Consider the following 13,310-nt stretch of genomic DNA (forward strand, 5'->3'; position numbering starts at 1 on the left):
TAGTTTGTGGTGATTCATAGCTCTGGGCATTAAACTAGATTTGTGCAGAACCAGAACCTATGGGAACCCTCTGAGCCTGACCTCTTCTGGAGAGGATTCCTGAGTCTTTGGGATTGCATAAAGGCATTTAGATATATTCTGTGATATCTCCTTGTCTTTTTGAAAGTTTTTTTCATGATGTAGAGATTTCTCATTGTGCGAATCATTCACCTTTGCAAATGTTTAAAATTCCTTAGAACTGTGGCGTAGTCAAATGAATTGAAACAAGCTCATTGAAAATATTTGTGTTAAACACTACTTTTCACGTGGAAGGCAGGTCTCTGACTGAGGCATTGTTTAGCTGAGTCATTTGGAAACAGCAAGTGTAATAACCAGCTATAAGCAGACTATGGTTTCCCTTTGTGTTCAAAGAAGTGGGCTGGCTGGTGCTGCCAGGCTGTTGGGTTGCAGTACAAACTGTCCCTCCTAAGCTGTTTTCTGAATCCCCAGATGCATTTTCTTCAAAATTTCCCATTTTTTTCCTTTTTCAGCACCTGTCCATCCTCCATCATCATAATTTTATTTTTTCCATTCCAGCCTCCTCTAATGACCAAGGGAATTTGCTTCAGTCCACGCCATCTGGATCTTATTCTTTGTATTGAAATATTTGTTGCAAGATCCCTTTTCAATTCTCACATGGTTTTCATAGTTTATTTACAGATGCTAATACATACAGTAGTATCATACGTAGCTTTCTTCTCTTTTGCAGTAACTCTTTGACACAAAATAAGGAGCTGCTGTGAGGCTTTGTCTCCTTGGACTGTATGTATACAGTCTTGCAAGTTGTGCGTTAGTGATAATGCACTAAGGACTCACTGGTACAATACATGAAGATTTGGCAGGGTTGTACGGCAGGGAGAGCCCTGTGTTCTGTGCTGACGTACAGGCAGCTGAAGACACTTCTGATATCCAGAGATAAGTTTCTAGAAGCCTAGAGAAATCTAATTCAGCATGATTTTAGCTCATTCTTCTCTACAGTACCTCCCTCTTCAACAGCATTCGACTTCTCAATGAATGTTTTACTTTGCTTCTCATGCTGCCTCTAACAAGTTTATTGTTACTGCACTTTGACCAAATATTTCATTTGGTGTCTATCCTGTACATAAATCAGCCCTTGTCTTGCTACTCGTTTTCAACACAGCAGCAAAACCCAAAAGCAAACAGGAACTCAGTGAGGCTTAATGAAAGGTATTTCATAAAAGACAGATATTGCTGTAACTTAGGAGCGATGCTGAGATAGGTTTGAGAGGGGAGTAGTGCACAGCAGACTTCAGGCCAGGCAGCATCTCCACAGTGACTGACCACTTCCAGGTTTTGCTCTCAGGAGCAGACTGCTGATCTTGGGACTTTGAGGTGACTGAATCAATGGTTCCTCTGGGTCTCTTATCATTGATTTTTGGAAAGGAGCTTTGATTCTTGAATGTTTTGTTCCAGGTGTGTGGCCAGGCTGCCACATTTGAACTTGAGCTGTGACCTTGTTGGATAATGTTTAACGAAGAGGAAGGAAAGGCCAGCATTAAGCTCAGCGAAGCAGAGGTTGGTTGAACAGTAACAGCAAACAGCTAACATGAGAAGTGATCACAGAGGAAATCTGGAGACTTCACTTCATATGTGGTTGGTTTTTTGGTTTTGTTTTTGTGGCTTTTTTTTTTTTTCAGTAACACTGGATGGAAAGCAACTCTAATTTGTTGTGGTTTATAGCAGATATGGAATATTCTGTTTTTTGCCTAGAGAGACAAGGAACTGTTTGCCTGCGAACCAAACTTGTGTTGGAGATTAAGTTTCAAAGTCTTGAGGAACAAAAGACTACCTTGTGAAATGTCACAAAACATTCCTAGATCATTTGCTACGGCTCCTGCTCTCACAAGGGAGGCACTAAAGGCCAGTGACATTGAGAAATAAGGACAGCAAAACGCAGACCACCAGAATCAGCAGAACACCAAGGATAAGCTGGAAGGTGAATGATCCAAATTGCTGTTATGTGCTGAGTTAGATTGCTGAAAGCAACATAATGAAGGACCAACTGGACAAAAGGTCCTGCAGGGAGCAGAAAAAGCAACTGAAAACTGTTGCTCAGCTGAATGCAGACAAGCTCAGAAAAGCACCCGAAACTGCAATGGGAACGCGGTCCTCTCTGAGGACTCCTTATGAAGTTGTGGGATGTTCCCCAGTGGGCTGGAGACAAATGGACAAACAGTTTCTTCCTGGAATGAAGGACATCACTGAAAAATAAATATCTTGAGATAAGAAATCTATTTGGTGACAAGTCATACCGGACTATCTGTAATCCACCCAGCACAAATCCACTGACCTGCAAGGCTTGCTAAATACAGAAAGGAAGCAGAAAGAGAGAAATACTTAAACAAATGCCTTAGAAATCCATGCTGACCCTTTAGCAAGAGGGCAGTAAATACTGTAGATAAGCAAGCAGCCAAGCGACTGGGGAGAGATTTTATAGCACATTAGCTTCCCCCATATCCAGAGTAAAGGCTTTCTGGGTTGGATGTCCAGAAACACCATCCCTGTTCTAGTTGCAGACCATTCATGATCGCAGCACCTTGAAATTTAGGGACTAAGCCTCTAATGGATATAACTAAAAATTCTAGGCAAGGCGTTCGTTATTACAATAGCAGAAGATGACTTCCTAAGCATCTCCTCACAACATATTGGAGAAAAAACAGAGCTGGCATGTTAAGTCTTTGACATGGAACAATTTGCTGCATTCCATGTAGACCATAACAAGTATTTTAAAAATAATTGCAGTTCTGTGCTGGGCAGGGTAAATCTAGGCTGGAGATCCAATGGAGTTAGTGGGGTTGAAATAAATACATTTATCACTGACTTGAAAGGAAGTGTGCGTTTGGGAAGTGATAGCTGTGGTCTTGCTGCATTTGCTTTGTGCAAACAGAATATGGCACTGAGCAGTAATGTGTATAGTAAATGATTTTTAATATAATTTGGGAATAATTAATAAAGGAAGATGCAGGGATTAATGAAATAACAGTAATGATAGTATTAGATAAAAAAAGAATCTTTTGAAAATACAGTTAGAACAGGAAAAATACCTATCAGTTACAGGTTCACTGTTAGTTAAGCTGGAAGTAATGAGGCAGGAAATTCAGAAACGCAAAGCAGATAGTTCTGTTTTATATTGGGTGGTATTTGACTGGCTTCAAAAAATGAACGCTTCATCCATACATTGGGATGATTTTGTCAATTTTCACCCACCTACCTGGCAAAAAGAATAGCAGCCCAGAGAAAATGATTTTTCTTTCATGTTATATCTCTTTACAATAGATCCTTTGAGAGAGTGCAACCTGTCATTACACTAACTATCTGTTCAAGCGAAATGGCATCTCTGATATGCTGTGTGGCAGAGTGAATGTCCTAATGGGTATAGAGATATACTTCCACAAAGGCTGTGGTTTCGGGGGGGGGAAGGCTTAAGGGATCAGGCATTCATATAGCATTTCTTTTTAATAGGATATGAGATCCTAACTCCCTTAAACTCTTTTGGAAATCTGAGCCAGAAATGCTGTGATTTTATAAGATAGTTTAACTAACTAAGCCCAAAAGATTAAATAGGTGCTGATGAGGCTGCAGTGGCACAACTAGACATGCGAGGTACTGGCTTTGAAGGATACTGTAGGGAGATAGGCTACCACAAAGGGCGTAATTGAGTGCTGTGTCATCTGACATGAGAGAGGAAAGATTTTGCAGAGATGACAAATGAAATACAAAAGCTGTAAATAGAGGCTCTGCACTTCTGTATTTTGTAGCTCATAGGCAAAAGGCACAGATGGATTGGAGAGAAATCACTGGCCAAAGCACTGTCAAAATGCTGCAGTTGTGCTACAGCTTAAAAATTGTCATTTTGCATTTACCGATTAAATGTATAATAGTGTCAACTGTCAAACGTGCAGTTGTGACATGCAATTTATTACCTGCAGGGAATATATTTGAAAATGTGTAACACTTCATATTATGTATTAATCATGTGAAACACTGTATTGCATGGTGCAGATTAACCAGCGTTTGGTTTCCATACAGACTCTCGGAGAGAAATCTTGCTCTGTGTGTGTTGTTTCAATTACACAGTGCTTTTCTTTATTTTTAGCACTATAGAAATGTAATAATTTGGCTGGAATAAGTCCAACCGCATTGTAAAGTTAATGAATTTCTTAGCAGATCTTTTTTAAGACTTTGTGTTCAGAAAAAGCCACCGAGCACAAAATTAATTGGGCAGGGTTACAAAATATCCAACTCAGACATTATAGGAGTCAATGAGAGAGGTTGTGTGGAGAAAGGCTTATTGCTTTTATCTCCCTGTATGTCACAGTCATACAGCCAGCGATGATGATGCTTTATATTGAAAATTAAAGGAGTGCTTCAAAGCCAGTTTAGCATGAGAAAGGAAAAACTGTTGTTGCAGGACTAAACTTGGTGGGAAATGTGACTTATCGTTTCAGCACAGCCCCAGGGGTTTGCTGTGGGCAGAGGTTTGCTGACCAGAGCTTTTGCATGTAGGAGCATGAAGTGACCAAAGTGGACGCGTGGTCTTCCCAGACCCTGCAAGGACAGTGGGTGCTTCGTCCCAGGACTCACTCTGCAGCATCTCTGACTGCACTTCTGCCTGCATTTTACGCTGGATTTTGAGTAGGGCTTGGCTTATGCCTCCAACTTCTCCTGACATTGAGATGGTTCATTCACTACCTTTGCATGTTTGGAACAAAACTGCCAGTGTGCCAACTGGAGGTTGGGATATTTCTGAGTACAAAAACCCATCGTATGTGAAGGTCCTAGTTCATACCACCTAACAACAAGCATTATGTTAGAGGCTTAGTCACCTGAGTTATAGCCACTGCTATAGCAAATGGAGTGACAGAAGTCTCTTCAGGCACAGTCATTCTGACCATCCTTGCTCCTCTCCCTGGACCTGGGAGGAAGCCAGACAGATAAATTACCTGCTTCAACATCTCAGTGAGGAGCCTGATGAGACAGAATGAACCTGGATCCCAGCACTGAAATACAACACGCCAGTGCTCATGTAACTGCACATATGAACCAAACCCAGAGTGCAGTTTTGGCAGTGTTCTTTAATTCTGGTCCTTTACTCTTCTTACCTCTGGCCAGGAGCATGCCCTGGGGGTTGGATAGGGAAGAGTGATTGCTTTACCACTTTCCCATCTGGCCCCTTGAATGTTTTATGGCAGTCCGAAGGCTCTGCTGGATTGTGCTACGGAATTGTGGCCTAGGGGTCCATGTTCATCATGGTGTGAACAGAGAAACACCCGCTGGCCACAGGGAGGTGCGTCAGGTGGGACGTGGGAGAGCTGCTCTCTACCAGAAAAAAGTCCTTCCTTCCCAGTAAGCTTCCACTTTCAGCACCTTTTATTTCTCCTGATAGCATGAAAACAGCCCTAAATTTAAGTAGAACTTGGGCCAAAGTGTTTACCAGACTCAGTTTGCTTAAAAAATAAAAAAGTAGAATGTGTAGTATTTAATATTGTAGTTTTCCATAAAATTTGCATAAGCATAGTGTGTGCCCTAAGGCTCCTTACCAAGGATTCTGTGCATTATCATCATACATATATTAACAGTGTGTTTGAACTCTGTAGCAAATTTTAATTTTTCTTTGTCAATATCAATGTTTCCATTGCATACACAGGGTGGAATGAGCTCAGTGTTTTCATTTTATTTTTCAATTAACTTTTCTTCCCCTCATCAATGCTGTTGTGGACTAATTCATTCTCTCCACTTTTCTTCAGGAAAAAAAAAAAAGTCATTATCTGATATGAAATATTTCAGTTCTTTGGAGGAAAACTGGCTGTGAAAGGGAAAGCTCAATCCAGGTAGCAGTATGCTACCAGGCTAAAGGCTTGACCATTTTAATGATCAGTCAGACAGCAGTGGATCGGTCATCTCTAGGAAGCCGGATAATTCAGAGCAAACTGTAGAAATACCCCAAATCTGGCCTTTGTGGGGCTATGTAGGAGGGAGGGCAATCCAAAGGAAACAATCTGTGGGCTGGGAGCTTTCTTGCCTCTCCAGGGCAGCAAAGGCATTAATTCAGTTACTGTAGCATTTCAGAGGAAGATCCATGTCTCCTGGTATATTGTCATGAGTCCATAAGCACAAGGAGATAAGAACCATGTTGTTAATTATTGGAGGAGTGTAAGGGAAGCTATTTTGTTGCTGGTGGTGTTGGACAACCTCTCATTCTCCTGCCCAAAGAAGGAAACTCCCTGGAACTCCCCTCCTGAGTCAGGAATGGCTTCGGTGTTCCCCTTGAAAGTGTCTCGGGCTCAGACATCCCTCCACCCTGGTGCTGTTTCTGGGGCTCAATGATCCAGTTATTGACAACTGGCGCAGGAGGAAGAGATACTCCAGCTCATACCGAAAGGGCCACCCAGACAAGCAATTTTCATTTGCTTTTTGTAGAGTAGAGTAACTTTTGTGGAGCTCACCCAAGAGTAAGCTGGTTTGGTTGTTTTTTGCTGTCTCTAGATTCAGGTGGGTTGAGCTCAGTTGTCCCACAGGAGGACAGCCTCTTTGCACCTCCTGTCATGAGTACCCCTTGGAGAAAGCCCAGTCGTCTGGTCATAGCCAGTTGTCTCAGCTGGGATTGGGACAGCTGGGCCTGGGCACTGAACAAGCACAAAACAGAAAGCCCCAAACTGTTTAAAGCTCATCAATAACAATGGCAGAAGAAAGAGGCAAGGAAGCGAGGGATGGATGTTCAGGGATTGTCTGGGATGGACAAGTAGGGAGTAGAGACCCCCAACTCCATCCACCCCTCTTTTCTCCTTGTAAGTGCCAGCTGGGGGGAAATCCCCAGCCTGCCATTAAGGTTTCTAGCCCCGGATGTTGTTCAAATTGTGCCTCCCTTTCCCTCCATGCATCTGATGCCTCTGCATTGGCAAAATAGGCCATGGAGTCAAGACCTGCTCATTTGGAGGGTATTTTTTTGCCTTCACAGGCACTTGTTTATTTAAGATCACCATTGCCAAGCCTGCCCTGTAGGATATCAGTGCTCAGGATGCCTAGCATGGTACGTGAAGAACCAGTTACTCTATGGTCTTCAGGGCTAAGCACAGTACGCATTTAACACAGGCTTTGAAGCACAGCAGCTCTGCTCCTTATGGGTAATGCACAACCTCCTCTTGAATATCTGCATTCCTCCGTCCTTCTGCAGTCCTTTGAGACTTGCCTTGAAAGCAGATTGCAGCAAATTGGTGTCCACCCTGCTATGCAAAACATGTTAATTTTTATGTGCTGGCATGATGCAGAGAGGAGCAATATTTCGGTCTTTTTGTTTTTTCAGGTTGGAGGATGGATGAAGATTTGTGTTTTTCATTTCTGGAACTGTCTTCCTGACAGGGGTCTGCATCTTTCAAAGGAATTATTTGTTGTACACCAACAGTGGACTGTTTGTGTAGAGTTTTCAGGAAAAAATCTGTAGATGAAATAAGCAGCCATTTAATTTATCCTTCACAGTTGTTTCATGTAAATGAAGAAATGGAAGTCTTTGTGAGCCATCAAAGCTGTAAAATAAATGCACGATTAGCTGCATGAAAGTGCTGAAACCCATTAGCACTCATTTTAGAATAATAATGTACTTCAAGTCTATTTGTTGAAATATAAATACAATTATGTGGAAAGAAATTAATGCACAGTATGAAGTTTCTTTAAGATCTCATAAAATTTTCTGCAGCACAAGATTAAATTAATGAAACCATGTTTTCAGAAGGCAAACAATTAGGATGTTGTATGAAAGTATAGATAAAATGAAAAAAAAGTTATAACATCACCAACTACAAGCGTCAAAGCAGATAAACATTTGTAAAAACCGGTCTGAATGATGAAAGCACACAGTCTGCCTTGTCCTGGCCTTCAGGGACGTTGCCAGCAGGCAGAAGGGCATGTGGTTTTGGGGGTTCACTTGGAAGTGACCTTGCTTCTGGCAAAGGAGAAGTTCAAGTCATTAGAAGTTTGTCCAAGGTGCAGATCAGACAGACGATTCCTCCTTCTCTCATTTAATACAAATTTGGCTCACAAGTGGAGTGGGCAGCGGTTTCTCCTCTGTTCAAAAACATCCTTTTTGACCCTTCCTATTCCCACCCTCCCCTGACCCCACCATCATAGCTTCTCAGCCCAGTGTTACTAGCACTAAGGTAAAGTCACTCACATAGCTGGTGACCAGCAAACCTCCAACAGCAAATGAAGCTGCCCTTGCCAACGTAGGGCTGGCTGTGCTGGGTCTGCTTGGACGTCCACCTAGGCTGGTGGTCTTTGGAGGAGAGTGATCAGGGACATAAGACACAGGGCAAGCATTGACTGGTCATGCCGCTCGGGGTGTTATCCCATCTTCAGTCCACAGCCAGCCTAGGTGGGAACAAGATCTCCTTTGCATTATGGGATATCATCCAGCCTCTGCTGAAGACATTGTGCTGCAGGAGGATCCTGTGGGCATTGCTCATACTATCAGTCCACCTTTTGAGAACTACCAGGAGGAGATAGTTACAAAGGAAATCCTGTCTGTGCAGGGGAGAACAGGCAGGGAAAGGCCACATTAGAGAACTCGTTTTATGCCATGGGAAATCCTACTTAACTGGCATTAAAATACTTCCAAGATTATTTTAAAGTTGGTAGCCAGAGGCAAGGCAGTTAACTGTGCTACAGAAAGATGCGCTCCGTATTTCCAATAGTGTTAATTCAGGTCTAGTATAAAATAAGAACCTGTCCTCAAAAATGGAGAAGTATTTGCCACAATCCCGAGAGTACTGAGAAAAAAAGATCTTTGAGAGTAAATATATCAGTCTTTGGTCACCTGAGCCAATATTCAAGCACAGAAGAAGTGGAAAAAGAATGTGACCTGTTTGGTGACATAACTAATTGAGCTTCAGCTCTGGGAGCTCATAACCTTACAGACAGCAAGTCCCAGTTCAGGAAGTACCAGAGTGTTCAACTCTGAGAGTGCAATTAATGTTGTCTAAATCAGCAGGGATGCTCACATACTTAAATATATACATGTGCTTTTGCCCTTGTGAGTTGGCAGAGCACTGTCTGACAGTTTGCCAGCTTAGCTGGATATCCCAAGGAAAAAGGAAAGGAAGGAAAGGTTAAATAGTAAAATCACTGTGTCTCCTTCCTTTCTTCCTAATGCCAGGAGAAATCACACAACATTTACAAACCACAGCTTAAATGCTCCATCATTTAATATTGACTTTCAGACATGAAGAAAAGATCAGACAGCAGGGCTGGTCTGCTAATGTTGTAATAATTTTTATCTGAATTGCCAACGTGAAATGTGGATATAAGAAACTGCTTGTGATAATGACATAAGTATGGCATTTCTCTTCAATTTTTATAATGAAATACCCTAGTAATTTTAATACGAATGTAATATGATTTTTACACTGCATAAGAGGTTAATATATTAGTCTTCCGTCTGGTTGCACTAGGTTTTAATCTGTCCTGGGACACAGGTTAAATTATGTCAGGGATCTGTAAAACTGGTATTCATCCCATCTAACTGTAGCTGTCTGAAAGACGACTGACTGAAACTTTGAAGTTTAGCCTTGCAAAAGCAGATACTGTAACTCCCTCAACAGTCACAGAAAGGGAGACGGACACTTCCAAGAAATGAAAAATCCTTCTGGAGACACCATGGACAGATGGCCAGCCCAGATTGCCAGCTCAGATCTGATGCCAGGATCCAAACAGCTCGAGTTGGATGAGATGAGCCCCATTACCAGTGTAGGTTTGATAAGGTTAAAACTTTGGTGCCCGGCCACTACTAACATGATCCTGCTTAAAATCAAGATTTATGATCCATTGCCTTCATAAAACGTTTTACCCAGTTTTTTAGATGTTACAGGCACAAATAGATTCACCTTTCCTATACATGCCTTAATCTCAAACCTTGAAAAATTTCAGCTTTCAACTCCAGGTGTGTGTTCGGTAACACCCTGATGCAAATTCCAGCTTCTGCATATCCGACTCAGTGTAGACATTTTCTGGGACCTACAATGGATCATGAAAGCATGCTAAAAATGAAAGGAAACCAATACCCGAATGCCTGAATCGTGATCTAGAGAAAATCCATTGCATCTTTGTAATTGGAAGGCTCCTCTTCAATAGATCAAGTGCTGTAAATGCATAGGAACCCATGAGAACATTTTAGTGAGGAGTTTTTAAAGGTTTCCAAAGGTCAGCCAGTTTAGGCAACGTGCTAGCCAATGCTATGCATCTCTGCTGGAAAAGGAGATGTTCAGGGGCTGGCTGTAGTGTGTCTGACAGGTGGCTGTCCCTGCACACATGCCATCTGTTCACAGACCCACAGCTACTGATTTCAGATCAAACATGGAATCTGAAAGCCTGGTTAGCATCTCAAGGGAACAAAGTCAGGCATTTAATGAAAGGATGCCAGGCCCAGTTCAGAAGGACTTGATGTGTTCAGAAACGCAGAACCCAGAAGACCTTCTGGAGGCTGCCCAAGAAGGCACAGCTGTGCACACCGAGAGCTCAGTGCCTACGGCAGCTGGGCCATGTATGTGGTAATATCTAGCAAGGCATCTGTAACTGTATAAGAGCTTTGCAAATAGCTAATATACTCCGGGGAGTTTTCAAGATGACTTGTTTATGGTGCATGAATCCCTGCACACTGCTTGCTTGTTGTGCAGGAGGAGCTTTGCATTTTCTTTCTTGAGGGGCATCAAGGGGCTGTTGAGAAAGCAGTTTTATAATGACACTTGGACTGAGCTAGCCTGCATATACATCACGTAGAAAAAGGTCTCATGCTGCAAACATGTATCTGCCCTGGCTGTTGTTAGCATGCAGTAGCAGTACAACTTGCTCGGGGTTATTCCCAGTAGCAGGTCTTAAAAGCATGACAGTCTAGCAACTGCTATGCAACGATGCTATGGCAGCTGCAAGATCATCAGTATCGTTTACAATACAACTGTTTTAACACCTCCAGAGTTCCCACCAAAGAATCCTGCTTCTGAGTGTTTACATGCATACACTGCGTGCACACACAGAGGCACACAGAGTAAGTCTGGGCATTGCAGACCCAGCAAATCGTACCTTATTATCCTCACTGTACAAAAGTGGTGCAGGTGTATAAAGTGACCCGTCTAGGGTTACACATGGCATCTATGACAAAGACGGCAACTAGAAAAAATTATTGCAGTGGAAAGAACTTAAATGGCACCCTTGCTAGCAAAACCAAGGTCATAAAAGGTCCTGGTATGAAGTAAAAATGACAGGGCACCTTGAGTATCTTCTTGCTTCTGTACTAAGGATATTTTTGGCTGCCAAAGATGTTGCTCCTACTGCTAACTTCTTCAACAGAGAACCTTTGATTTGTTTGTTAAATTGAAGACATCCTTCCCAGGCTGTGCATGTCCAAGGAACAAGAGAAACTACTCCCACGTGGCTTCCTCTGGACAGATTTTTCAGCTGATGAAAATGCTTCTGGTAGCAGTGTGCTGGTCCTCCCCTGGGGAAAGCTGGTCTCCTGGAGAAGCAGCTGCAGCTGGTGCAGAGAGTCTGCAACAAGGTGCAGCTCATGTCTATTCTTCTGACATTTCCAGGACAGTGCGTTGACTTTTCCCCCAAGGCAAAGTGGCTTCTGACATGAGTATTTGCTTAATCAGACTGCCATGTTAAGAACCAATTTTATTTGAAATCCTTTTAATTCCTTTTTGTACATGCACCCTTAAGTCCTCATGCTGGTTAATGGAGAGTGTTTGGATGCCCCTTGGCAATTTGTTAACGCTCTGTTAATGCCAATTATATCAGACCATAAGTGCAGAGAATACGGGTGGTTGCTCTAGCATGGAAATGGGCATGGTGGGAGACCAGTTTCTGACTACATCCATGAAATGCAACAAGCTTCTCTTTGCTGAAGGGCAATATATAATGAATACAGAGAAACCAGGTTGACTTTTAATTGCTCAGTCTGCTAACACCAACACGTGTGATGGGAAGGGTTCAGATTCATGTGCAGGCATGCTGTAAATGGGATGGGACGACACGATTGCTTAATCCCTTCACATCAAATGACCTGGCAACCTGTGCTGTAATGAGTGACACTAATGAAGATGTAAGGGGGGAGCTATGGCTCCCAGTAAATCCCCTTGAAATAATCAGCTTGAGAAAGCTCCCGTAACAGCAAAATCCAGGAAACTGCAAGCATTAGGAAGGAATTTTCTATGACTGATTTTACCAGAAAGGCTTACTCTAATCGGATCCATCCAGAGGCACAACTCTCTGAAGGACCAAAGTAGCCCCAAGATTTGGGCCCACCAAGCTGGCAGGCTGTCAGAATTTCTACCCTAAAATACTGGGTTCTCCACAAAGTCTATGAGATGCTTAAGTCCAAGGGGATCTCTAAACTTAGAGGAAAAGGTGACATTCGTTGACAGATATGTGGTGAGTCACAGCCCCTGGGATTAAGAGGAAACACTACAAACGGCTGCAGAATTGCACGTGGAGCTCTGCGCAAGGAGTGCTGCACTCACGCTTTGCTGTGCTTTCTTCAGTCATTTGGCTCTTTTAACCACTAGTTATGTGTGAAAAAGATGGGAAACATATAAAATAGATGCAGCTTCAAACAAACAAGCAGAATCACAGACTTCGTTTCTGCCTCTGATGCCAAAACTGGCAGACCGATGGGATTTGTACTAATGAGCTAATTGGGAAAATTTCCCTTGACTGTTCCATCAAAAGCTTGATGTGCTCTAATCAGCTACTCCTTGACAGCAGATCAGGAAAAACTGCAAGCTTGAACCTGCTGTAGTCTTCTTGGCTTTTGGCTCAGCTGTGGGTGCCTATGAGAGTCAGAGATTTGGCTTCAGAGCAGTGGTAAGAGCTCTGATGGCTGAAGGGCTGATATTTCTTCCTGTGCATTACTGCATTGCCGTTTTTCCCATGGGATCCTTTTTTCTTCTCCTGGATGAATCATCTTTTCCATATGGGTTGTGATGGGAAACCATTCCTACCCAAATTTGTCTCGTTCTTCTCAAAACTGCAGCTAGCCTTAATTACCATGGTTACCTGCATCTCTGCACCCTGCCAGGGAGCACCAGTGAATGCAAACCAGCTGAGAATGGGGAAATGATTCTTGTTTCTACTGGCTTATAAAAATATCTCTGCTGATTTCTTCTTCCCAAGTCTCATTTTCCCATTTCTGTTCATCCTGATGAGCTCTTGGGTACTCCACTGGGCAGTACTAATATCAAAAGCTCCAGAGACAGCCCGGCCAA

The sequence above is a fragment of the Ciconia boyciana genome, chromosome 6 (assembly GCF_034638445.1).
Source record: "Ciconia boyciana chromosome 6, ASM3463844v1, whole genome shotgun sequence".
In the NCBI taxonomy this organism is placed as follows: Eukaryota; Metazoa; Chordata; class Aves; order Ciconiiformes; family Ciconiidae; genus Ciconia; species Ciconia boyciana.